This window comes from Castor canadensis, chromosome 2 (genome assembly GCF_047511655.1).
Source record: "Castor canadensis chromosome 2, mCasCan1.hap1v2, whole genome shotgun sequence".
In the NCBI taxonomy this organism is placed as follows: domain Eukaryota; kingdom Metazoa; phylum Chordata; class Mammalia; order Rodentia; family Castoridae; genus Castor; species Castor canadensis.
In genome coordinates this window covers 94,722,948-94,748,775 of record NC_133387.1, presented here as the reverse complement: position 1 = coordinate 94,748,775, position 25,828 = coordinate 94,722,948, and the positions used below count along the sequence as shown (strand labels likewise).

The following is a 25,828-nucleotide window of genomic DNA, read 5'->3' as shown; positions in this document are numbered from 1 at the left end:
ATAGTTTGCAATTTCTCCTAAATTCAGACTTTGAAGGATGCCATTGGTAGGAACAGACAAGCTCACATTATTATCTGACATATGAACAAAGCATTGGAATCAAATGTGCAGTCTTTGAAGTCTAGCCAGCCACTATTACATTTGGGTCCTGCTGTGCTCATGGTGTGGAAATGTTCTTGTCTTCATTAAACATCACTGAGAATCAATATCATCATTTGCAAGCAGAGACTAATCATACATATACAAATATCTTCGGTGGAGACAATGAAGGCAAAGCACTATGCATAGACCTTGGCATGAAACAAATGCCCCAATAGTAGTCACACTTTTCCTTTTCTTGCTTGCTGTCTTAATCTATCAAAAGTTGGTAACTCTATAGAAAATTTTCCTTTAATTAAAAAGATTTGTTTTTCCATATTCTAAATTTTTTCTTTCTATGTTTCCTAAATGTTACTGATGTGTTTCTCATAGTATTACTCTTATACTTTCCTTTCGCCAATGCAAATTAGGTTCTATCCTCTCAGAAAAATGCCTTTAATTCTTTTTCTTTTGATAGTACTATGTCTATCCCTGGCTTTAACTGGAATTGCATGATAGCTTTTTCTTTCAAATGCTGTACCATTTTGTGTTTTATTTATATGCTGTTTATACATAAAAAACATGATGGGTTATCTTCTATTAAGAAAATTTACAATTATTGCCTTATAGTGTGTTTGGATATAATTTTGTAAACCTATATTCTTATTTTAATTTTCCTGTTTATTCACTTTTGCTTTTCATATGGAATATCTATTTTCCTTCCACTATTTTGAAAGTTATTTTCTGATAGGTGACCTTTTACCTTTAGTGAAAATCCAGTCTATAATATTTACTATTTAAGTGGCATAAAAGAAATGTGTTATGCAAGGTAAGGAAAAATAAATGTTCTTGCTTAAAGAATGAAGAATATAAAAATTCTCTCCAAACACTTTTGCTGTAGATCAGAATCCCAGACCTTTCATAGCCAATCAAGACACCTATTTCTTTGCTACAGTAAGTTATTATTTTGAAGTAGTGCGACATTATCCTCTGCTCCTCAATGTCAATCAAGTAGCTTCAGAGATTCTAATGCTTTCCCTTTGCGTCCCTCCCTCCCTCCCTCACTTTCTTCCTCTCTCTCTTCCTTCCTTCTTTCCTTTTTTTTTGGAATTTTTCTTAGTTTTTAATACTACAAATATTCTGAGATCATCTTGTACAATTCTAGACCCTGTCATAGACTCATCCTTTTCTCTATAGAGAAAACAAAACCTAGATGTTAAGCATGATCTTTGCTACTGGGGTGTTTTTGTTTCTATGGTCTCTCAACTGACAAAGCAAGGAAACATATGTCGGCACACTAAGCCATCTAAGTGTACATATCTATAAATATTCCTATTTACAACCATCTATATCAATATTAAACTAAACCTGAGTTCTTACTGTTGTCTCCAACTTCTACCCATTACTGCATGGATTATTCTTGCCTTCTCCTGTTACTTATCTGTGATTTTCCACTCTAGCGGTGAGAAAGCTGTTCTCACTATTAGACTGAAAAGGCATGGAGAGACAGACAAGGAGATGGCTCAATGTCAGCATGGGCTTTATCTGGGAAAGAGAGCCTGTGGAAGTGGGTCTCTATCAGAAGCTAGAACCCACTGCTGCTTACAGACTGGGGCGATATAGAGGGGGAGCTGGTGGAAAAGTACCAGGAAGGCCGCTGGGTGGGAAAATTTTCTTGTGGAATTCTTGCTAGGGAATGCCATTGCTAGGCACCTAAGGAAGATAAGCTGTGGTTAGGTCATTCATCTGCTCAGCTGCCCTTGGTCTTTGGTGATAATGGCTAAAGACCAATGTCCTTTGGGCTCGGGTGGGAATTTCCAGTAAGCCACATGGGAGGGGCGGGGTCTGGTTCTGAGGAGCCTGCTCTGATGTTTGCCCTAACACCCACCTCCTGTTCTCCACTCACTCCGCTGTTAAATTCTAATACACATATATGGTGTTATTAGAATTGTTAACATATAGCCTTTGAGAATCAACCATCAACCAAGTACAGTGGACATGCTCAGGTTAGTTTGTTTTCAATCTTATAGATTTAATTCATTCCCAAAGTTGCTTAATTCAGAACCTTTTCTCTCTGCTTCCTTCAGTTAGGTTGCTTCCTACATCTGTATTAGATACTGTTTTGTCACATTCTGCATTCTTGGGAATATCTGTCATTTCATGTGATTTTTTTTTTTGTACGTTAAAGTACATCATTTCTGCTGCAAAGTTCAATGGGTTTTGATAGATTAATAGTATATTACAGTATCATAGAGAACCGTTTTGTCACCCTAAAATGTCTACTGTGCCTCACCTATTCCTTCCTTCCCTCTCCTTCCAGAATTCTGGGAACTGCAAATCTTTTTACTGTCACTATAACTATCTTTTCCAGAAGGTCATATAATTATAATTTGAATCATATAATATATAGACTTAGAAGTCTGACTTCTTTTGCTTAGCAATCTGCATTTAATGATTATCCATGTCTTTTTGTGGCTTGATTACTCATTTCTTTTTAGTTGCTAAAAAATATTCCACTTTATACATGTTTCTGTTAAAGACTTCTTTGTTTCTTCAGCCTTTGGTAATTATGGATAAATCTTCTGTAAGTATTCCTATGAGCAGTTTAGTGTGGACATAAATTTTCAAATCAGTCATGCAAATACTGAGAACTATGATGATTGGATTGCTTAACTCTGTAAGAAATTGCCAAACTATCTTCCAAAGGAATGTAATATTTTGGATCTCCATTAACAATTCTTGCTCAGAATTTGAATCAGCTTTGGTATTTTCAAGTTGTTTTCTTTTGCAGTTTAATTATTCTGGAGTGTTGTCAATGTCTTATTCTTATTTTTTCAAATTTATTTTTGAGATGTGGTAGGATATTTATTCGTCACAATTCAATTTTTTCTAGGGTACGCATGGTATACCTTTTCTTTTCTTTATCTGCATACTCAGTTATACTTTCATCCAGAGAGTTATTCAGTTATGTATTTGGGTTTTTGCTTCTAATTGCTGTGATTATTTCTGAAGGCATTCATAATTCTTAGATTGGATTTCTAGTCGTTACTCTTCCACTACTGTCATTTTTAGCTTTTTTCTTTCTTTTTATTGTTTTCCCCCTAAGTCATAACACAATTTGTGACACAGCATAATATAAATTTGACCTTTTATATCCCTAATTTGAGACTCTGAATTTCAAAGTTTATATTTGAGTGGAATTTTAAATTCAGGTATTGGGTTTCCTTTTGGCTATTTGAATTTCTTCTTTTGAGAAAGTTCTGTTTAGTTCAGTTGCCCATTTCTTTATTGGTTCATTGATTTTGGGAAAGTTTAGTTTCTTAATTCCTTTTATATTCTGGCTATCAGCCCTTTGTCTGATATATAACTGGCAAATATTTTCTCCCACTCTGTGGGAGGTATTGGGTTTCTTCTCTAATTTCCTTGTACTATCCATTCCCTTTGTATTTCTCTTTCCATTTCATCTTTCTTGCTTCATATTTGTTTTTTTAAAGAAACTTATTTTATTCATGAAATCATTTTTCTTCCAAGTCTTTAAAATAATGAGGTGGATCATGTGCTTTCCAATTGTTAGGTTCTGTGGCTTGGATTTCTCTTTACCTATTTTTTTTGTCAGTACTGAGTATTGGACTCAGGGCCTTACACTTGCCGGGTAAGCACTGTACCACTTGAGTATGCCTACCGACCATTACTTTTATTTTATTTTTGAGACAGCATCTCACTAACTTTGCCTGGGCTTTTCTGGAACTCCTGGTCCTTCTGTCTCTGCCTCCCCCAAAAATAGAAATGATTTTAAAAACCAAATTTTTTCCTCCTTTTTGAAAAACAAAAACTATTGATGGAGTATATATCCATACACACACACACACACACACACACACACACACATATTTGTAAAAATATAAATCCTTAATGCAAGATATATTGTAGCATTTCTTTTTAGAAGATCATAATGTTCCACCTATTTTGTATAGCTCATTTTTTAGGTGTTGCGATCTTTGAGGCTACTTGACTAAGAAGAATTTTGGAGGGTGGGGGCAGAGTCTCATTGCTTCAAAATAGGAACTTACTGCAGCAGAGAATTGGTTGTCTTATTATTGGATAAAAAAGGCCTGGGTTTTGGATCCACAGCAAAGATGTTGGGTGAGAATTTTTATATTCTTTATTCTCAAGGCAAGAATTTATTTACTTTCCTTTAAGTGAAAACCATATGTCAATCTCTCTTTTATATTATAATGCTCATTTCTGTTTCATACCTTTTTAATTAGTGAAAATGTTCCCTGTAGTCTGACAATATGTTGACTGTCAACTTCAGTTTTAGTTGTGGGTACACATTATCATCATTTCTTGAGTGCCCATAGGGATTCTATTGGAAATTGAGTGAAACAAATTAAAGAATGCTAGACAAATGCTATCATATAATGACTGAAAAAGTATTAGATACAAATATAGGGTGGGTGTTTCTTTACAAATATGTCTTATAATGTAGGTGAGGGTGATGATGCTTATAAAATACAAAAGAAAAAATCAGAAAGATAGAAACTCATAACCAGATTATGTCAATGATTTTATTTAATAAATTAAATTCACAATATGTAATATTAATAAAAATATTTTAGATGCATGTAGTAGTCCCATGCAATGCAGACTCCTAGAGTCTAAAACAGAAATTGAGATGCATAAACAGCATCTGAATAATAGATAGTAATTTTAAAATTAAGAAATGGAACTTATCAATTAATAGAAGTCTCTAGACAATTCCGTTCATTCGTAGAAATTACTAGATAACACAAAAAGGATTTTAATGCATTTTTATAATTTTATAGAGGCATAATCTTCATACAACAAAATTCACCCATTTTAAGTCTACTTTGTATATAGAAGCATATAGTCATGCAAATATCAGAGTTATCAAGTTTAACATCATTCCCATCACCCTGAAAAGTTCCCTGGTACTCTTGAAAAGCGATCACAGCCACTCACTTGGGAACCACTAGTGTGTTTCCACTTACTATCATTGCTCCTTTTCTAGAATTTCATATACATAGAATCATAGGGAGTGTAGATTTTTGTGCCTTGGCTTCCTCCACTTAGCATGAGGACTTTTAGATTTACCTCTGTTTTTTGTATTTTAGTTTGTTCCTTATTGTGGATGATAAATTCTCTATATGAATAGGTGACTTTTTTTTGTCCATTCAACATTTCATGGACAACTGTGGTCATTTCAGTTTGGGATTTCTTATGGGTAATGCTGCTATAAACATTTTCATAAAGTTGTTTAGCAAATGCAGGTTTCATACTTCTTGAGAAATGGAGTTCTTGGGTTATAGGGTATGTTTACTTTTTACTTTTTCATTATTGTTGTGCTAGGTGGGGCTACATTGGAGTATTTACGAACGTTCTTAGAATGTATCATATGTATCATCCGAACTGCCAACATGTTTTCTGAAGTTGCTGTATTACTTGAGATTCCCAGTGAAGGTTCCAGTTACTCCACACCTTGTCAACAGACGATATTGTCAGTCTTTATAATGTTAGCCTTGCTAAATGTAAAGAACACATTCAAAGGCAAAAAACGTTTTACTGTCTCTCCAAGCTTGCTAGGTTCTCTGGCTCTCACATAGACTTACGTAGCTAACCAGGCATACATGCAACATTTATTATCTGTTTTTTGATGTGCCTCTTGGATCTCATTTCTAAAATCTTTCTGTTAAATTTTAGTTGCTCTGCAACTCTTAACTCAGCCTACTCTCTGTTTTATAAAGCCAAAGGCTTACGTTATCTGTGAGTAGGAGGGATACGAATGGTCACAGCGTAAGGCCACAATCCATTTTTAACCAATGAAGCATAAATTATTCACAATAAAACCCCTTTAACTTGTTGCCTACCTTTGGTCAATTCCCTGAGCCCTTTAATTTTTCTTTTAATTTAATAATTTTTTCAGTTTATAATTTCTGTATAAGAAGAGAATCTCTTCCCTTTCCCTCTCTCCACACTATGCTACCACTACCAGAAATAGTACCATTGGTCCATTTTTATGAAGTGGGAAAGAGTTGACTACTCACATATGTGCATGTGCCATGCACACACATGAGTACATGCATGCACACCAGAATGATGCTAAGTGCCTTATCATATCTGCTTCAGAAAGGCAAAGAGTAGGGCTGAGGCTATATGATATTGAAATTAGTACTTTATAGTGGATGTTCACAGATTTCACATACACCTACCTGATCAGGGAAAAGAGTAGAGAGGGTAAATTGTAGTAAGGGTGAGTTTCATCCTGAGTTTGAGGGAAGACTAAAAAAGAGTATGAAGAATAAAAACACTGAATAAATTAGTTATCTGTGTATGCATTACATACTATTTCAAAGACAATGGTAGCCTATTATTCTCTGTCTTCAGTTATGATTTTAATATAAAAGAAAATGGCAAAAATAAAATTAGTAATAAAAGGAAAGTTTCTTTATTAAATATTTGAATAAGCCAGAGGGAGAAGTTATAAAATCCTCTTTTCCTTTAGTACATTTACAGTAGAAAAAAATAACTTTCTGGCTTGTAAGTATGAAATCAAATTACAATGAACCTGAAAAATACTTGATACTTTTTCTAGATGTAAAAGACAATGATTAGACTGAGAATTTAAGATTTGGGGATTGTATAACTGTTTCTAAGGATATAAGGTACAAAATTATGCCCTGCTGTCTCCAAATGGCTAGTCAATTGATTAATATAAAAACATATTATGTGTCAAAAAACCTTAGCCACTTAGAAACACAAGAGTGTGTTGGATAGAAGAACATGAACTTTAAGAGGAAAATATTCATTTTGTAGGGACAAAACTTATTATCACTTCTTAGTTTATTATATGTTGATTACTTCTTTTTGGCTTTACTTTCTACAGTCTGTGTCTTTCATAAAAGCAACTCTACTTCTAACATAAAGGGGTCTTCATGCAATGCCTAAAAATGAGCAAATCACTATGTACACTGGATATTCTTAGAAAGATAAATGCTCCATGCATCTCTGGCAAAAAAAGGAAAAGATAAAACTGTATACACAACAGGAAATTGTCCCTAATGATAAATGTAAGCAAATCTTAAGGAAGCCATTATAAATGGGCAGAATCATGACCCTCTCTCCCATATTTTCACAGTTCTTAACTTTTTAAGGCTGGAATTTTATTTTATCATTTATGTTAAAAAATTTTCCATATAACTAGATTAATAATGCAGCAAATTCTAAATTCCTTTTGAAATATTTTCACTTAATTAGTTTGATCACAAAAATCTGCTATTGTTATCATCATGCAGATGGCTTACAAGGAGTTAAGGAAGATAATTAGTATATAGCTATGTTTGTCATGTTTCTATCTAGTAACAAACACAGAATTTGTACCTAGGGATTTTTTTAAGCCAAGTCAAATGTTTTTTCCATCTTCTGTGCTGATGTAATCTCTGGAGAAGATAATGTTTCTTTGACAGTCAAAAAAATGGAGAGATTCAGAAACATCAAGAGGTTTTCCTTTTCTTAATTACATCGTTAGACACAGGAATCCTAGCAAGAAGTGACTCATCCAAAGATTAAGTCCACGGGGAGAGGAGGTCATTTAGAAAATCCAAAACCTTTTAATTTATTTCTATAGTACTTTACTTGTACCTACCTAGAATTTTTACCAGTATCCAATTTGTGTTTGATTTTTCTCACCACACATTTTGTCTCCTATAGAAACTGGAGTCATGATTTATGTTTAATTTTGGTATGAATCTACACAGGGCTTACCCTAAAGCATACTGTGGTTCACAGTAAATGTTTGAATTAATTATTTAAGCTTATTCTTGTAATGTATTGCAACTGCATTTCTTTGGTTTAGGAACAATGGCTACCATATGAGTGTAAAGTATAAAAATGGAGCTGGCATGCATTAATAAAAGAGAAATGTATGGATAAATTGAGAGATTATCATGTTATAAATGGATAGATAGTAAGAAACCAATGTGGGTGGTAGGTGGGAAAATATTAATATCAGGAGAAATGCCTTAAAAAGTTGGAAAGAATTAGGAGTTAGAAATGAAAGAATGGAGTCTCACCAGAAAAAAACTAGAAAAGGCACTAAATAGACTTGACTAAATGTCCAAGAAAAGAACCCAGGGTCATATAAGTAACTTCCAAGCAGTTACCTTGGAAGAACATTTTCAGTTTGAACTTCAAGGGAAATCCAGAGAAGATTAGACTTCCTCATTTGCAAAGTTGGATGGGATATCACTAGACACTGCACAAAAAGCAGAATGGGATAAACATAAAAACTGTCTCTCTTTACTGAAAGAGATGAAGATTACTCAGTATCTATGACATAAGTCATATTAAAATAGCAAGAGATAACTAAGAAATGCTTGCAATGACTAAAATTCTAACAGGAAGCATTAGAAATGTTTGAAGAAAGGAAAGGAGAATTTTTAGTCAACCACACAATTTCTTTCATGGAGACCCTGGCTTCTGTGAAGGGAAAGGCAAGCTTACGTGAGAAAGATGAGAGTACTAGGAGATTACACACAGATAGTTAAAACACATTTACCAGAATATGGAAGTGAAGACAAATGAGCTTGAGAAAAAAGGAGAGGGATTTAAGGAGAGAGAAGAGCTCAGAATATCAGTGGGAGGTTTGAACACTGCTAACAAGACTGACTAAATCTCTTAAGCCAGGAATGTCTTGTGTTCAATTGTTACTAACTTGTTGTGTGAGCTGGAGTTGGAGTCCCTTTCCATTGTTATAAACCTTTAGTAAATTTCCTAAACACACTCTTAGGCCAAAAACACTTCAAAGAGCTTAAATAATAGTAGGGTATCTAGTTTTGAGGTGAGGAGAGAGTATAGAAAAATGTTATGCAAAAAACGAAAGGCACATTAGAAAAATCTCAGTACAGACAGGAAACTAAGGTCAGAGAGGGAAGGAGAAAGTATTAACTCATTAGCAATCTGTTTTTCAGAGAGTTAAATGGTGTGCTTGTTTTGTGATAGTTTGAGACAATTTTATTTAAATCTTCATGGGCAAAGTGACCTGAGGAAGTGAAGATCTTAGGATACCCAAAGGGTGCAACCTGGCTTATACAGGAAGCCCAGAAAAAAATCCACTTATTCATTCATCAACTATACTTTCACTGTCTGATATATAATTTAGACATGGGGAATGTGATAGTGAAAAAGGCAATTCACCATTCTTTCCATGTGGGACTTCTACTGACCTAACCATGCTAATAGGACAATTCCAAAAGAAGATAAAGAAAGGAACAACTTCTTCCAGACAAAGAGGATGTCTGGAAACACAATTTTTATGTGTATGTTACTGCTTGAAGGAAAAGCTGGCTAAAGTGTTAACAATGATGTTTTATCCAATTAGGTCAGGCAACAGACATTGTAATTGTGGGAACATACTGACCAAATGGATCTATGTTTTCCAAGACTATACATAACTCTGACAGATATTAGTATCTAAAGAAGGCAAGGGTAAATGGGAAAGTATGGGTAAGTTTCTTGGAATATACCTTGATAACTTCTGCTTTTCTATGCCCAGGCAAGACTGCAGGTCTCTAGATGGGCTCACCTATTCAAATGAATGACAGGCATGTGCACATGAGTGATCAGATGGCATTAAGTATTGGAATACATAAAAATACAAGGAGTTAAACTTTTCTAGGAAGAAAGGAGAAGAAAAAGAAGAAGATGATAGAGAAGAATTAGCAGGCATTATTTCAAGTCCCTTGAAAACACTAATTCAGGACCAAACCCAAAAACAGTAGACAGAAAGAAATAAGATCAGGGCAAAAAGTACAAAGAATCAATTAAACAAAATTTAGTTCTTTGAAAAGGCAAATAAGATTGAAAAGCCTTAGCCAAATTAACCAAAAGAAAGAGGGAAAAGATCAAAATTAATAAAATTAGAGATGAAAAAGTGGTATCACAACAAATACCAATGAAATTCAGAAGATCATTAGGGAATACTTTGAAAAGTTATATTCCAATAAGCTAGAAAATCTAGAGGAAATGGATAAATTTCTAGTTGCAAATGATCTACCATAATTGAACCAGGAAGATATACACCACCTAAACAGATCTGCAACAAACAATGAAATTGAAGCAGTAATAAAGAGTCTCCCAATAAAGAAAAACTCAGGACCAAATAGAGCCAATACTGAATTCTCTCAGAATTTTGAAGAAGAACTAACACCAATGCTACTCAACCTATTCCTCGAAATAGAAAAGGAAGGAATGTTACCAATCTCATTACATGACGGTAGTATTACACTAATAACAAACACAAGACACAAAAACAACAAAAAATTTCCAGATCAATTTCCTTAATAAACACAGGTGTAAAAGTTCTCAATAAAATACTTGCAAACCAAATTCAACAGCACATTTAAAAGATAATACACCATGATGAAGTTGTTTTCATTCCAGGGATGCAAGGATGGTTTGACATATGCAAATCAATAAATGTAATACAGAACATAAACAAAATTAAGGACAAAAATCACACAATCATCTCAACAGACTCCGAATAAGCCTTTATAAAATTCAACATCCTTTCATCATAAAAGCCCTGAAGAAACTAAGAATAGTAGGAATGTACCTCAACATAATAAAGACTATATCTGATAAAGCTATAGCCAACATCATATTAAAAAGGAGAAAAATGAAGCTATTTCCTCCAAAATCAGGAATAAGACAAGGGTATCTGTCCACTGTCCCCCTCTTATTTAATATTGTGCTCAAATTCCTAGTCAGAACATTGAGGCAAGAGAAAGAAAATGGCTATAATATGAAAGAAAGAAATCAGATTATTCCTATTTACAGATGATATTGTTCTAAAATTAAAAGATCCTAAGGAATCCACCAAAAAACTCTTAGATCTGATAAACACTTTTGACAAACTAGCCATGCAAAAATCATTAGATTTTTCTATCCACCAATAATGAACAGGCTGAAAAAGAATTTAAGAAAACAATCTGATTCACAGCAGTCTTAAAAATGTTAAATGCCTAAGAATGAAACTAACAAAGGCAGTGAAAGACCTCTCCAAGAAACCAATAAAACATTGAAGAAAGAAAGTGAAGAAGACACTAGAATATGGAAAGACTTCCCATGTTTATGGTTCAACAGAATTAGTATAGTGAAATTGACTATATTGCCAAAAGCAATTGACAGAGTCAATGCAATCCCTATAAAAATTCCAATGTTATTTTTCACAGAAATAGAAAATTCAATCTTAAAATTCTTATGGAAGCATGAAAGACCCTGAATAGCCAAAGCTATCCTGAGTAAAAAGAGCAATACCTAAACTATCACAATGCCTGACTTCAAATTATAATACAGAGCCATAGTAACAAAAACACCATGGTACTGGCACAAAAACATGTAAACCAATGGAATAGAATAAAAGATCCAGAAATAAGCCCACACAACTACAGCCACCTGAATCTCAACATAGGTAACAAAAATGGTATTGGGAAAACTGGATATCCACATGTAACAGGCTGAAACTAGATCCTTGTTCCTCATCCTATACAAAAACTAATTCAAAATGGACCGATGACCTTAATTTAAGATCTGAAGCTTTGAAACACTTGAAGAAAACATAGGGAAGACTCTTGAACATATAGGCATAGGTTACACTTTTCTGAATAGGAAAGAAGAGCAAGAATTGACAAGCTTCTGCACAGCAAATGAAACAATTACTAGAACTGAGAGATAACCTACAGAATGGGAGAAGATCTTTGCCAGCTATTCATCAAATAAAGGATTACTATCCAGAATACATAAAGAGCTCCAAAAATGAAACATGAAAATTATGAACAATCCAATTAACAAATGTGCACATGAATTGATACAGTTCTCAAGTTAAGTGCAAATGGCCAATAAACACATGAAGAAATATTCAAGAACCTTAGCCATAAAGGAAATGCAAGTCAAAACTACACTGAGACCATCTCACCCCAGTCAAAATGGCTACCATCAAGAGAACAAACAACAGCAAACCTTTGTGAGGATGTGGGAAGAAAGCAATCTTTATACACGGTTGGTAGAGCAGCCACTGTGGAAATCAGTGTGGAGGGTCCTCAAAAAATCTAAAAGTAGAATTACTACTGGGTATCTATCTGAAGAAATATGTCTGCATACAATAATAATACACTCATGTTTATAGAAGTACTATTCATGATAGCCAAACTATGGAATCAACCTGTGTCCATCAAATGGTAAATGGATAAAGAAAGTATGGTACAAATATGCAATGAGTATTAGTCATCCATAAAGAAGAATGAAATTCTGTCATTTGCAGGAAATCATTTGAAACTGGAAATCATCACGTTAAGTGAAAAAAGCCAGACTTTGAAGGACAAGTAGTACATATTTTCTCTCATATATGGAATCTACATCTTTAATGGGGGATTAATATGATTGAAATACCTCATACCCATATATAAAAATATACTAATAAAAACCCACTGACATTGTCTTAAAAAGCAGGGGAGGAGGGATAAGAAAGAGTAATCAAGGGGATGAATTTGATCAAAGTACATTATATACATGTGTAGAACTATCACAGTGAAACTCCTTTGTACAACTAATGAACATTAATAAAAAGAAAAAAAACCACTAGTTCAATGAACTCATTATTTGTAATTCACATAAGTCATCATTATAAGATCTCATATTTATAAATTGATAAAGGTACTATTTAATATTACTGTGCTAGTTATAGGATAGAGTAATTGTCAGATGCCTGTGCACATTGAATCTCTTTTCATCCTTGCTTATGGCTCCATGAGGTCACTATAATTGATCCTGCTTTTTGATAGATGAGAAAACTGAAGCATGGAGTGTTTAAGTTATATCTGAAGGTTAAATAGCTAACAAGTAGCATTACACTTGCCCTCACATCACTGAGGACATATAGATTGCACAGGACTCTTCAGGTCAAGAATTAGGGACAAACTGGCATTACCAAAGCTGTGACTGAAAGAAAACACTTACCATTTCTTGGATATCCGGAAAACACTTGATCATGTTTTTTGGCTTTCCACAGTGCTCTATTATGGCACAAACAATGAGTCATCAGAGACAAAAATCTAAGGCTGTCTTGAAGATGATGAAGACCCTTCATCTCTGAAAGAGTGCTTATGTTTATTTTAATTCCACTTGTCTTGCCAAATGTTACATTCACTGCCAAGAATCATGGGAAATAAACTGCATGCTGAAATGAACCCTAAGCCTCAGGTGTTGTGCTCAGGGCATAAGTGAACTTCAGTTGGATTGCCCTTGTGTATATAACCTAATCAGTTAAAGTGTTTAGTTTTAAACATATCCACACATCACTTGCCTGGAATAGTACTGTCTTTGTCTTTTTTAAAAAAAAGTCGTTTGTTCCAACATTCTTAAATCAGCTCTTGCAAACTGGTCCATGATTTGTGATTGTTCCTCTGTGTCCATCTAATGAGACTGTCTATACAAAGTGACCACCTATCCAAGCCAACTCTAAAGAGGCCATGCACCAAGAAAACTAGCACCAGGTCTGGGTTACTGATATGATTAGGCGATTGCTGAGCTTTTAGTTCCTCATATTCAAAGAACGGGTTACCTAATTGGAAATGGTTTCCATAGAGGACTTTTTTTAGCCTCCATTCAAGTCAACTTTGACAGTGAATAACATTTAGTCAAAGGGACTCCTGGGCCAGAGAATGAGTCAACACAGAACTCAAAGTCTTTCTTTTCATAGATATTTTTATTCCCTTGAGACAAACACATTTGCAGGAAAAAGTGAGAGCTGTGCTTGAAGGGTGATTCAGTCTCTCATTTCTGTTATGGTACTTGAAGTCCTGATGGTGGAAATAGTGGATAGTGGACACAGGAAAGCCTGTTTCTGGGAAGTAAAAAAAGGGTAGGTAGCATGACTCAAAGCATTGTAAGCTTCAAATGCAGAGCTTCAGTCCTTCTCTTTCATTCAAATAATTATTTACAAAAAGAACTATTAAACACAAAACATAATCAGAAATGTTCATCAACTATTTTTCATAATATAACTTTCTAGGACCTGGTATACACCAGTACCTCTCAACTCATTTACATCCAAGATATGCCTATGAGTTTACATCAAAACAATGGCTAAATGACAATGGCTCATTGAGAGCCTGTTCCCCTGTGGGGAAATGGAAGGTCATGTGATAAGTAGAACAGCAGCAGGATTTGAGCAAGAGCAGGTGGATGGGTCTGTTGACATTGTCACACACTGTGCAAATGGAGTACATGCTAAATGCACTGTTTTTGTGTGTTACATGCATTTTCCATCTCCTTTTGTCAGGAAATGAATTCCCCAGAGTTCTTTTGGTCAACCTTTTCCCCACTCACCATTGTACAATATCTTCTGTAACAGGCCCAACAAATAGACATATGACCTATACTATTCCTTCAGAGATTTTCTCTGTAGGATTCCAGTTAGAGGTGAGACTATTGGCATCCATCTCACTGTCCTCTCCCTGCAGAAGAAAGTCAATGACAGGCGGGAATAAGTGGGGAAAGCATGTGTTCATGCCCCCTGGTAGTATGGAGGGTCTTTGAGTTTTGTCCCAGAGTCTGATTCCCACAGCATTTCTTCATGAATAGCTGTAGACTATTTGTTTGTTGGCGAACCTATACCCCCCTACATCCAAAGCTCTCCTTTCCAAAACACGCCTATATTGATTTTCTGTCTTAGCTACTGAAAAGATAGGCTTGTATAATGCCCTCAAGGTCATTATTTAAGTTATCCTAGTTTTACTTTTTTCTTCTATGGAATAAATTAAATTATATTCTACATAGTAAACACCACATATAGTAAGTGCTCAATAAAAAACAGATATTTTTATTGTTACTACTACTGTTGACAAGAAAGGGCATTACAAAACACCTAATATTCCCTATTATAATGTAATAAGACATAATCCAATTTATATTTTGATCTTATATGTACCTGGTCAAAATAATTTTATCACAAGAAGTGGCCATCTCTGAGTGAGTTAATACCTGGGTTGGAGCTAAAATATCTGGAATTGGGAACTCAAACTGACATGCCCACAGGTGAATAATCATTAGGCTGGGGATCCCACAACCCAACCTCAACTAGGAGTTTTGGGAAATCATCTTGGGATGATGCTCAGTGTCAAGCCTGGGGACAGAGGAATGGCAGGACAAACTTTAGGCCAGGCTTCACTTTCTTTTGAAGGGGATTTGCTCTGGCTTTTAAACCAAGTACACACCATAGTGCAGTGGGATTCATTTGGTTTAATAAAGAAGCAAAAGTGACCTGGTACATGATTCAATAAAATGTTGGTGATAAATCTTTGTTCAATTCCCTCCAAGAATTGGCAGACTAATAGTGATACAGTTAAATGTGTAATCATTGAAATGTCACAATTAATAAATGCTTGATGCCTCATCTTTGAGAGCCCTACAAAAACTGAGTTTCCCAAGTCAGGTCCCAGTGTTTAAGGAGCCCTGCCTATCGTGAGAAGCCATGTAACTAAAGAGTAATGCTCAGACTCTATGTGCTGGGCACTGCTCTATGCACTGCTTATATGTTCACTCCTTTAATCTTCAGGATTCTATGATGTAGGTACTTAAGTGCTTTGCCCATTTTATAAATAAGGAAACAGAGACCCTGAGAAGGTATGAAAACTTAGAAAATTCATGTGGCTAGTAAAATGCAGACTAAAACCTAGGCAATCTGGTCTAGTTCATGTTATTAGCTCCTAACACAAGCCCACCCATCCTACCACTACAATTACTACTAAAAATAGTAGTGTTTAATAATGACAGTTCATTCATCACATGCATTTATTTTCCTGTGTGCCAGGATCTTTCTATGTTCTTCGCACATGTCTTAATTTACTCATGATAGATGAGCTTCAGTATCATTTCTATCTTACCAATGAAGAGCAGAGCTGCGAAAAGATGTGGTAAAGCAAAGAATACCATGAGTCATATACTGGGGTCTTGACAGAAGGATGAAAAGTGTCAAGAACATCTTGTTTGAAGAAGCAATACTCAAATTTATTCTGGAAAGTGAGAAAGAATTAGTTAGGTGAATATTAGGGTGGGGAGGAATGATTTCCATTGTGCAAAGGCCCTGTGCTGAATTTTCTTGAAATCCAGGGAAAATGGTGAGGCTAGAGAGTAGAGAGATGGGTCAGAGGAAGAAGTGGACTGGAGAAATGTAGAGCTTATTCTGTATCTTGAGCAAGAGGAAGTCATTGAAATATTTTAAACCAGAACATGACATGCTATGGAAGGATAACAGAGATGTCAAAGGCCAAGTTTTGGACCGTTTCAGTAGTAGAGTGAAAGACGCTTATAGTCAGGATTGGGAATGGAACAGTAGCAAGAAAATACAGGGAAGTGAATGAACTCCAGAGCTGTTTAGCTGTATATAAGCAACTGGGGATAGGAAGGTGCCAAAGAATGACTTCTAGGATGCTAGTTTGTTTAACTGGTAGGCAAAAGGCATCATTTATTGAGATGGAGAATATCTTGTCTTTTGATCATGTTCTCTCTGTTAGCCCTGATTTCTTGTGAAAATAGAAGTGAGAATGGAATTACACAAGGTAAGGAAGGTTGCCTGGGAGAGCATGCTTGAGATATTTGTCCATCCAAGTCTTTTAGCTGAATTACACTTATTGTATGTCTGCTTCCATTTTGAAATCAGTAGCTCTGTGGTTAATAAGATGTAGGGATTGCAAAGCTAGGGTGATCACAGTACTTTGTGCTGGTGACTCCAGAGCTGGACTGTTGAATGAGGTCTAGATCCAGAAACCTAATTCCAAGTGCACCTGGGCTCTTACCTTTCTTTATCTCTCTTTTCACATATTCAGCCTATAACAAGGTGTGTTGCAATAGTTCGCCACACCTTGGCCTCTGTTCTTGGCTTTTAGTGGCATTTGTAACAATTGCCACAGTTTTAACAATCCAAGGGCAAAAGGACTTTTTTCTCTAAAATTATTTTTATACCTTTACTATGTGCAGCTAAAGTTAAGAAATAATTTGGGGGGGTTAAAATGAGCATAACTTTCTCATTTGGTTAGTCTCCATGTGTTTGGAATATGTTTTTTTTCTGTTTTAGAAACCAAGTTATAAGAAGGGGACTAGTTACTGCAAGAGGCTTGTTTCATTCTCTGGAAAAGAATAGTTGCTTATAAAAATACGAACTTCTTAGGGAAACTGAGACATTTTATGATTTGTCCTTGAGGTTTTTTTATGATTTGATGGGGAGCTTAAGTGTAATAAGCACCAGCAGAAGAGAAAGTCTCTTGAAATTCATCCATGATTTATTCCATGGACATAGATAGAATATCTACTCTGTACCAGGTATCCAGGAGTCAGTGCCAACTAAGTTCTGCCCAAAGGTCAGCAAGGAATGTGCAACATTCTTGTGAGTGTGTATATACACAATTTGTTGTAATTATTGTATCCTATCTCACCCAAAACCAGCTGAGCTTGTGTTTAGGAACTGGAGGAGAGAAATCTGACAGAAACTTCTAGATCTCCATGGTGGATTTTTGAAAGGTTCCCCTCTCAAAACACATTCAGATCAGCATTCCAAAATAAATGAAATTTTGGCTGAGTTTGGGTTGAGGATTCAAGATACTTTCAATTTCGATTCAATATCTATGAAAAATATATTTGTTTCAGCTCAAACTGGTTTACTGTTTTTTGTTAAAATATTTTAAGCAATTGAGAGGAGGAAATGAACACTTGGGTTTGTTCTGTGACTTTCGGACAAGTCAAAAGTGAGACTGGGTTTGTGTTCCAGGCCAGGCTGTATCAAATGCCTGGTGGGGATGCAGACATCTAGCAAAGTGAGAGCACAAATCAGCGAACCTGCTGTTCCTCGGTTTGGTGTACTCCCAACAGGCTTGAGAAGGCAGTGGAGAAAGCCAGCCAAATTAGTTGGCATAGAGCGTAAAAACTGTCTGAGGAATTTAAAAAGGCAGAAAAGACTTTTAATCAGGAGATGGTACCCCTAGAGAGATCAAAAGCCTGTTAGATACAACTGTTATGAAGGAATTTGGTGCTAAAAGGGCCATTTGGATAATTAAAGCCTCATATGTGATTTTTATTGCCTCTATCCCTAGATATCTCTAGGGAGAACAAAGGACCTGTCTGTGTAGATGGAGACTCTGGCAGGAACTCTCTTACCACACCTCCATCTGCAAGAGCAATGTGGTCTGCAGAGGCAGAGGCGCTGGCTTCCAGATTCAGCCTGACGGTCACAGCCTTGCAGCTTGTGGGTTATATTTGTCCTGAAGGTACATGTCTTTGTGTGTGTGTGTGTGTGTATGTGTCTTGCACAGTGTCTTAAATTCAGATAATTTAGTGGACAAAAAGTTTGGATCTATTACTTCACTTGAAAAATCAGGAGACCTGGGAACTATGGCCCCAATCCCTAGGTGACAATATTTGGCTGTATCTGAGTAGCATCTGTCTCTTTCAGACAGAATGTGAAATCTGCATTTACCTCATGCTTAATGCTTGTGTTATTGCTTGTGTTATATTTCTGAAATAATATTCTCTATATCCTTACCTGTATAAAAATGAAACAATGAAGTGGAAAACTAAACAAAGAGGCCCATATGATTTTTTATCCATGTGTTCTATACCACTGCTTGCATCATCTGCCTAGTGTCTTATAACATTTGGTCCTGTCACCCTTAATGCAGAAAATGCCTAGCTATGAATTTGTTGGGATTGCTTTGAAGATGCCAATAAACAGCAATCTTTTACAAAAAGAAGCCTGATTTTTTGAATATATAGATTTCCCAGAAAATGGGTTGGACCTTCCTAATACCCTTTGGATTTATTTAATGTGCAGTGGCAGTGTGATGGGGAAGAGGAAACACAGGTGTTGGAGTTAGGCAGCCCGGCTTCAAGTTCACCTCTGCCAATAATCAAGAGGTAAACCTGGGGAAAGTTACAATCTATCAGGCGTACTTTCCTCCTCCCTAAAAATAGGCATAATGAAACATCACACTGGTAATTTTGAAGTAAAAGTAGTGTCCCAGCACATAGTAACTGCTCAATAAGTGACACCTGTTATTAATTACGATCAAGGATTTTATATTCTAGCTCCAGATTTTTTACCTTTTTAAAAATTATTATTGTACTGGGGGTGACATTTACCAAAATTCTTATAATACATCATAGTTGAATTCACTCCCTCCATCATTCTCCTTTACTCCCTTGCCCCCATTCCTACAAACGTTTAAATAGGTCTCACTTTTCTGTTTTTATACACAAGTACATAATAGTTCCACTACATTCATCCTCCTACGTCCTTTCTCTACATCCTCCCCCCTCCCACTAATGCCAGCCAGGCAGGACTTGTTTTACTTTCCTGTTCTTCATTTTTGAAGAGACATTTTTGTTTGTATAAGGTCTAGCTCCAGATTTTAATCAACATTTTATGGTCATAAAATGCCATGTAGTGGTTGGAATTAAGGTCCACTATACAGCCACAGCTATTCCTTTGCCACTGTAACTCAAAAGTAGCAGCAGAAAATATGTAAATGAATGGATGGACATGCCTGTGTTCCAGGAAGACCTTGTTTTTAGACACTGAAATTTGAATTTTGTGTAATTTTCACAGCATAAAATATTATTACATGAATTTCTTCAACCTTTTTAAACCTGGAACATATTCTTAGTTTGTGGGTAGTACAAAGTTAGAGTACAGGCTAGAGTTGGTCTTTGAACCTCAGTTTAACACATGGATGGGACCAGGTACATGAGGCATTCTTGTTTACAGAGATAGAATGAAATTAACTGTTTGTATTTAAATAATCAGAACAGTCCACAATTGAATGCAGCAAACAGACAGTAGGAGATGCAAATTTTGGCAGGATAAATCCTATCAATGTTTGGCTGACCCCAGCCCATCTGGAAGGACTGGCTCCATCTGGAAATTAATGTGATTGGCTAACATAGCCTGATGTGAGTCCCTGATTCCCCTGGCTCACCAGGACTCTTCCTAATTATCATTTGGCTTTCCTACCCAGTTGCCTACAAGGAGGGAATGTCCCGGGCAGGCTGATACAAATGGCTATTTTGCTTGACAGCTATTTCTTACTGCAAATGGCTAAGTAGTGATTCTGATTTACTTATCTGTCTTTTGAAATTTTTTTGTTCTTTATTTTTTGTTTGTTTAGCTGGAATCAGCATTTCCAAATGCAATCAACTTTGATACATGTGTGGGAGTGTTTTCATGAGCCTATGGGCTGACGGCCAGGCTCTCAACATTAGTTAAAATGTGAGGGAAGTTTCACTCTGAAAGGGCCCTGCTGTGTGGCCAGCCAACTTTTTATGTCCAAACCCCTCAATCAGGCTGTGCTGCCTATTCTCCATCACAACTTCAACCCCTTTTCCAAACAAGAGTGTGGAAATTCGTTGGATTGATGGTAGTAGAGTGATAAGCAACATAGTAAGTGCTCAATTAGAATTAGCCATCACAATTGTGATGATTATGATTACTGACAGTTTCTATCATTGCAACCTTGTATCCTAATTATACTCATTAAATAGGCCTCACCTGTTTTAAAATTTCCTACTAGCAAAAGATTATAATTGATTTCACATGGGCTGCTGGACTAGCAGGAATTACAACAAACTATCTCCAATACCTTAACTAATTTAAAGATATTCTGAAATAAATAGCTCCTCTTTTATATAGTGCTTTCCAATTACAATCAAGATCACCTCTCAGGAAAAAAAAGAAAGAGGCCCTCAAATGTATTGATCATGCACTTTCTTTCAGCATCATTATGTAGAAAATACGTTTGTAGTAATATCTCCAAGTCTAGTCCATGCCATAGATTATCTCTGATTTAGGCCTCTATGTCTTTACAGATTTAAAGGTCAGGGAAGGGGAAAAAAAAAAAGCCTATTTTCAGACTTACCCTCAATCCCCATACCTATTTTATTCTAGTGCCCTGTCCTAGTATGGACTATGAATCAGGGCACACTCTGGGAGAGACGTGTTGAAGCCCAAAGCAAAGAAGGGACAAGATCAGCTTGTTCCCCAGGGAGAATCTAGGAAGGAAGACAAATTATACCTTGAGAAGAAAAAGATAGGTCAGGCCCTAACACTAGAGTCACAGCAGGAAAAAGGAATTGAAATGAGGCTAAGAACAGAAACTAGAGCAGATGGCAGCTTTGCCATAAGCAAATCTGATATTCAAACCAGAGGCGTTATCACTGTCAAAATTTATTAATCCTATGAGCAGCTGGTCAAGTGCAGATTTGGATGCGGGACTCAGGACAAAAGTCCAGATATCTTCCCTACAACTGCAGGAAACACCAGAAACAGTGTTCCCAGCAGAACTAAAGGAGTACTTTTAAGAATAAATGGAGGTGGTTCTTGGATGCCATGGAGCGCAGCCAGCAGAAGCAAGACAAAGGAACCAAAGCCAGGATCCTAGAGAGGATCATGGAGCTGAATGCTCAGAACAGGGATCGGGGCACAGGTAAAGACTGAAGTGAAAGTGTTAGGAAGCCAAGGAATGAGGGGCAGACAGAGATGGCTAAGTAGTGTTCATGATTTGCTCTACGGATTGGCAGATAAGGCTGATTTACAGTGTCAGGAACAGAGAGAGGCACAAACAAGAACAAGGGAAATGCATAATGAGGCTTCTCAAATTATTTATGAAGCAAAGCCTGAGATGGACTGATGAAGTGAAGATGGAGGATGCAAGGATAGATGGATGGAGAACATACACAACCTATTTTGATGATTTTGTATCAAGGCAAGGACTGCATGTGTTTCTTGATTCTTACTTCCTTCTGCACTGTGAAAGATCATGGGGCTGGGGTGAGTTAGAGGTCAGATTACAGAGACCTAGGATTTCCTTCTTGGTGCTCCTTGAGGGAGACAGTTTGTGCAAGTTTTTTGTGTGTGGTGTTGATGTTTGAACTCAGTGCCTCACACTTTCTAGGTAGGCACTCTACACTTGAGCCACTCCAATAGCTCTATTTTGTGTTGGGCATGTTCTTTTTTTATGGTATTGGCACTTGAACTCAGGGCCTTCACCTTGAGCCACTCCACCAGCCCTCTTTTTGTGATGACTTTTTTCAAGATAGGGTCTCACAAACTATTTGCCTAGGCTGGCTTCAAACCTCTATCCTCCTGGTCTCTGCCTCCTGAGTAGCTAGAATTATAGGTGTGAGCCACCGGGGCCCAACTCGTGTTGGATATTTTTGAGACAGGGTCTTGCTGTTTGCCAGGGTTGGTTTTGAACCTTGATTCTTGTGATCTCTGCCTTTTGAATAGATAGCATTACAGGTGTGAGCCACCAGTGCTCTGCCAGATTTATGTAATGTTGTAAGGCTGTTTTCTGGACAGACCAGGTTCTTGACCATTCACAGGGTCTAGAGAACAAGAGAAACTCCCAATACCACTGTGGCCTTCTCTGCTAATTTAAATTCCACCTCCTTACCAGGCTGGGAGCACCAATCTCCCTGCGTCTCACTGTTTCCCAAACGAAGTTTCTTTCTTACCTCTACTTCCATTCATTTTTGTTCCTTTTGGAAAGATCCTCCAATCTTATCTTTCTCTACCTGCCTGAGCCCTGCCCACCCAACTCAAAATCTCCTTTTGCTAACTATTCCTCCTCCAAGCTTTTCTCTGTTCCCAAGTTTCTGATCCAGTAGGTAAAGAGTGAGGTTCCAGAATTTGCATTTTTAGCAAGTTCCCAAGTGACGCTTATGCTGCTGACCTGGAGAACCACGGCAGAAGATGCACAGTTACATAACAGAAAGAGCCTGGGTTTGGAGTCAGAAATTTGATCCTTGTCTTTTGTGACTGGTGTGTCTTTGGGAATTCTGGGCCTAAGTTTGCTTATCTGCAAATAAGGCAGCTCCTCATGTAATTGCTTTGAGGCTTCAATGACATAACATGAAAATGCCCAGGGCAGAATGCTTTCCACATTTGTAGGAATTTAGTTATTATTAGTTCCATAAACCAATTGCAGTTTGTGCTACTGATAAAGACAATTCTCTGCCTTCTGTTTTTGGTGACTATGGCACTTGTATCCCTAATGGAATCAGTTGATGGATTGTGTCCTATATAACCAGAAGACTGAGAGGCAATGTGTTCAACCTGCTCAGAAGGCTGGCACCTGCTGCTTCATTTGCTTGCAATCTGGCCACTATAACTTTGCTTCCAGAAAAGGTCCTGTGACTGCTCCTTTTGGTTTATTTTCCCCTTGGTTCTTAATAATAACAATTATAATCCTAAGAATAATGATTGGTCTGGTTCAGGTAAAGAGTACAAGCTACAGGGTATTTTGCATATGTTATAGTATTTAAATCTAATAATGAGGCTGCAGCAAATGTATTATTATCCTTCATTTCCTAGATGGGAAAATTGAGGTGCAGAGAGGTTAAGTGAGCGTTTCAAGTTCCCAAAGCTAGCTTCAAACAGCTGTCATATGACCCGTTTGTGTCTAAAATTGAGTCATGCTGGGCAGAACCTGTGATGACAAGGACAGTAGTTATGTTCAGTAACCCTCTGCAACACACACACCTCTTTCCTTTATTTGCTGTCAAAAGTTGTTGGAAAGAACGTAAAAATATTATAGTAAAAGTTATATACAATGGATTAAGACAGTGTTATGTAATTCTCTGCATAGAAACAAGACATTTTATCACCAAAACAAGATGATATCTGAATCACAAGAGAGGGAAATTCCCCCAGACGAGCCCAATTAAACTTTGCAATGTGATCTCTGACTTTTGGACATTTTTTTTTTCTGCTATCCTTGCCTCTAACTTCCTTTTCTGCCATGAAGAAGTAAAAGCAAATGTCACCTCCATTTTCCTTAATGACCTAAATGAGGGTAGATCTCCTTGATAGTGCTGCCAAGGTCTGTGTGATAATTGGGAGCTGGCATAGGTTTATTAATTGCTCTTCCTGTGCCTGAGAATTGAGAGTTCACACAGTACATGTTCGATAGCGTTTCCTTTGGGAACTGGGTATAAGTAAGACTTTTCCACTCAGCCTCAGGGATGGCCAGTTGTCTTTTAAAAATTAGTATATTCCAAACACCATATTTGATTCTGGAAGGGTACGTGGTCTGATTCAGGTCAGCAGACTAAGGAACATTCTTGCTATACAGATGTGATAGAAACTTCTCTCCTCCTTTGGGAGCACCAGTGGAAAAGTCAAAGGTGTTTGCTTATGATAGCATCTTTCCATTTGGAATCCAAACCCTCAGAGGTAACCTCCCAAATCCCCTCCAGGCATTTTAGCCTCAATGCTTGCCAAGTAAGTCACTCTTCTCTGCCTTTGCTTATCTTTGCTTCATATGTACATAGTACCAACTCTGACCATCGAGAACTCATCTTTCTTCCTGACTCAGTAACTATTCAAACAATGTCTTATTATTCTTCCTCCCATATTGTATTCTTTTCTATCTACATTTTACTTTTCCTACTTTGTGTCCCAGCACATCTCACCAAAACTATTTCAGAGCTTCCTCATTCACCTTCTCCCTTCCAGGCTAACTCATCCAATCATATCTCAATACTGCCTCCATGTTCAAGTCTAAGCATAACACACAGCAGCTCAAAATGTTCCCCTGGGTACCCATTAGATACCAGATAAATCCCAGCTTCCTTAAAAGGCTTGCAACTCTCTTCATGATGTAGCCACTCCTTCCTACCTCGGTCTCATTCTCCCTAATTCAGCTCTCAAAATCTGCACTCAGGAATTACTGACTTATACCATGTCCTCTCTTGTCCCAGTGTCTGTCTATGCTGAGTCTCCACTTTAATACTTTGATTCTCCCTTTCTATCTGGCTGACACTGTCTTTTTTCCCAAATCAAGACAAGGATTAATTTCTCTGAATTCTTCCTTGATACCACAGGCAAATGTGGAGTCTCTTCCTACCTTGAATCTTCCGATTCCAATCTTGAATATTCCCAATCTTTCTACCCTACCAAAGTCACCTTTCTTGATTGACAATACTGCAACACATATAAATATTAATAAGAAAACACTTATGTGAGAATGTATAAAGAATATATGCCCAAAATGTTTTAACCTATTGGGAGGATCTGTTTAAAAAGTCCAAAGGCAATTCTTCTTACTCATTTTCCCCTACTTATGGTAGCATTTTTCTCTGCTTCTTCCATATCCAGACTTCTCTGATCTCCTACGTCATTTTCCTCCATCATACATGCCTTTACAAATCCAAAAATCCAGATGAACTTTAAAAACTACCACAGTCAATCCTGTGCCCATGAGCAAGTATTATTTTAGAAAAACCATGTGTAGCAGTGAACTCTTATTCATCGTTTTACTCACTACAGTTATTTGCGGTCAACTGTGGTCTGAAATTTTAAATGGAGATTTCCAGAAAAAATAATTTGTATATTATGCAATGGTACTGAGTATCATAATGAAATCTTGTGCCATCTTTCTCTGTCCTTCATGGGATGATAACCATTCCTTGGTTCAGTGTAAACACTACATACACTACCCAATCATCACTTAGTAGCCATCTTGGTTATATCTCAATTGCTAATTGTCATGCTATCACAGTACTTATGCATAGGGTTGGGGAACACCTATAGTTTCAGGCATTCATTGGGAGTCTTAGAACATACCACCCATGCATAATGGAGGACTGTTGTACCTGGGCAGGTTGATGTCTCTTCACATTGGTGATG

At 36.7% G+C, this 25,828-nt stretch overlaps 1 long non-coding RNA gene across 1 annotated transcript in view; it reads left to right on the top strand.

Annotated features, from left to right (window-relative positions):
• The window catches only part of LOC141417378 (uncharacterized), a 38,946-nt gene that overhangs the window by 2,479 nt on the left and 10,639 nt on the right, over nt 1-25,828 (top strand). The window contains exon 2 of the long non-coding RNA XR_012441919.1: nt 18,240-18,413. This is a non-coding gene — a long non-coding RNA (uncharacterized lncRNA). The remainder of the gene's footprint in view (nt 1-18,239; nt 18,414-25,828) is intronic.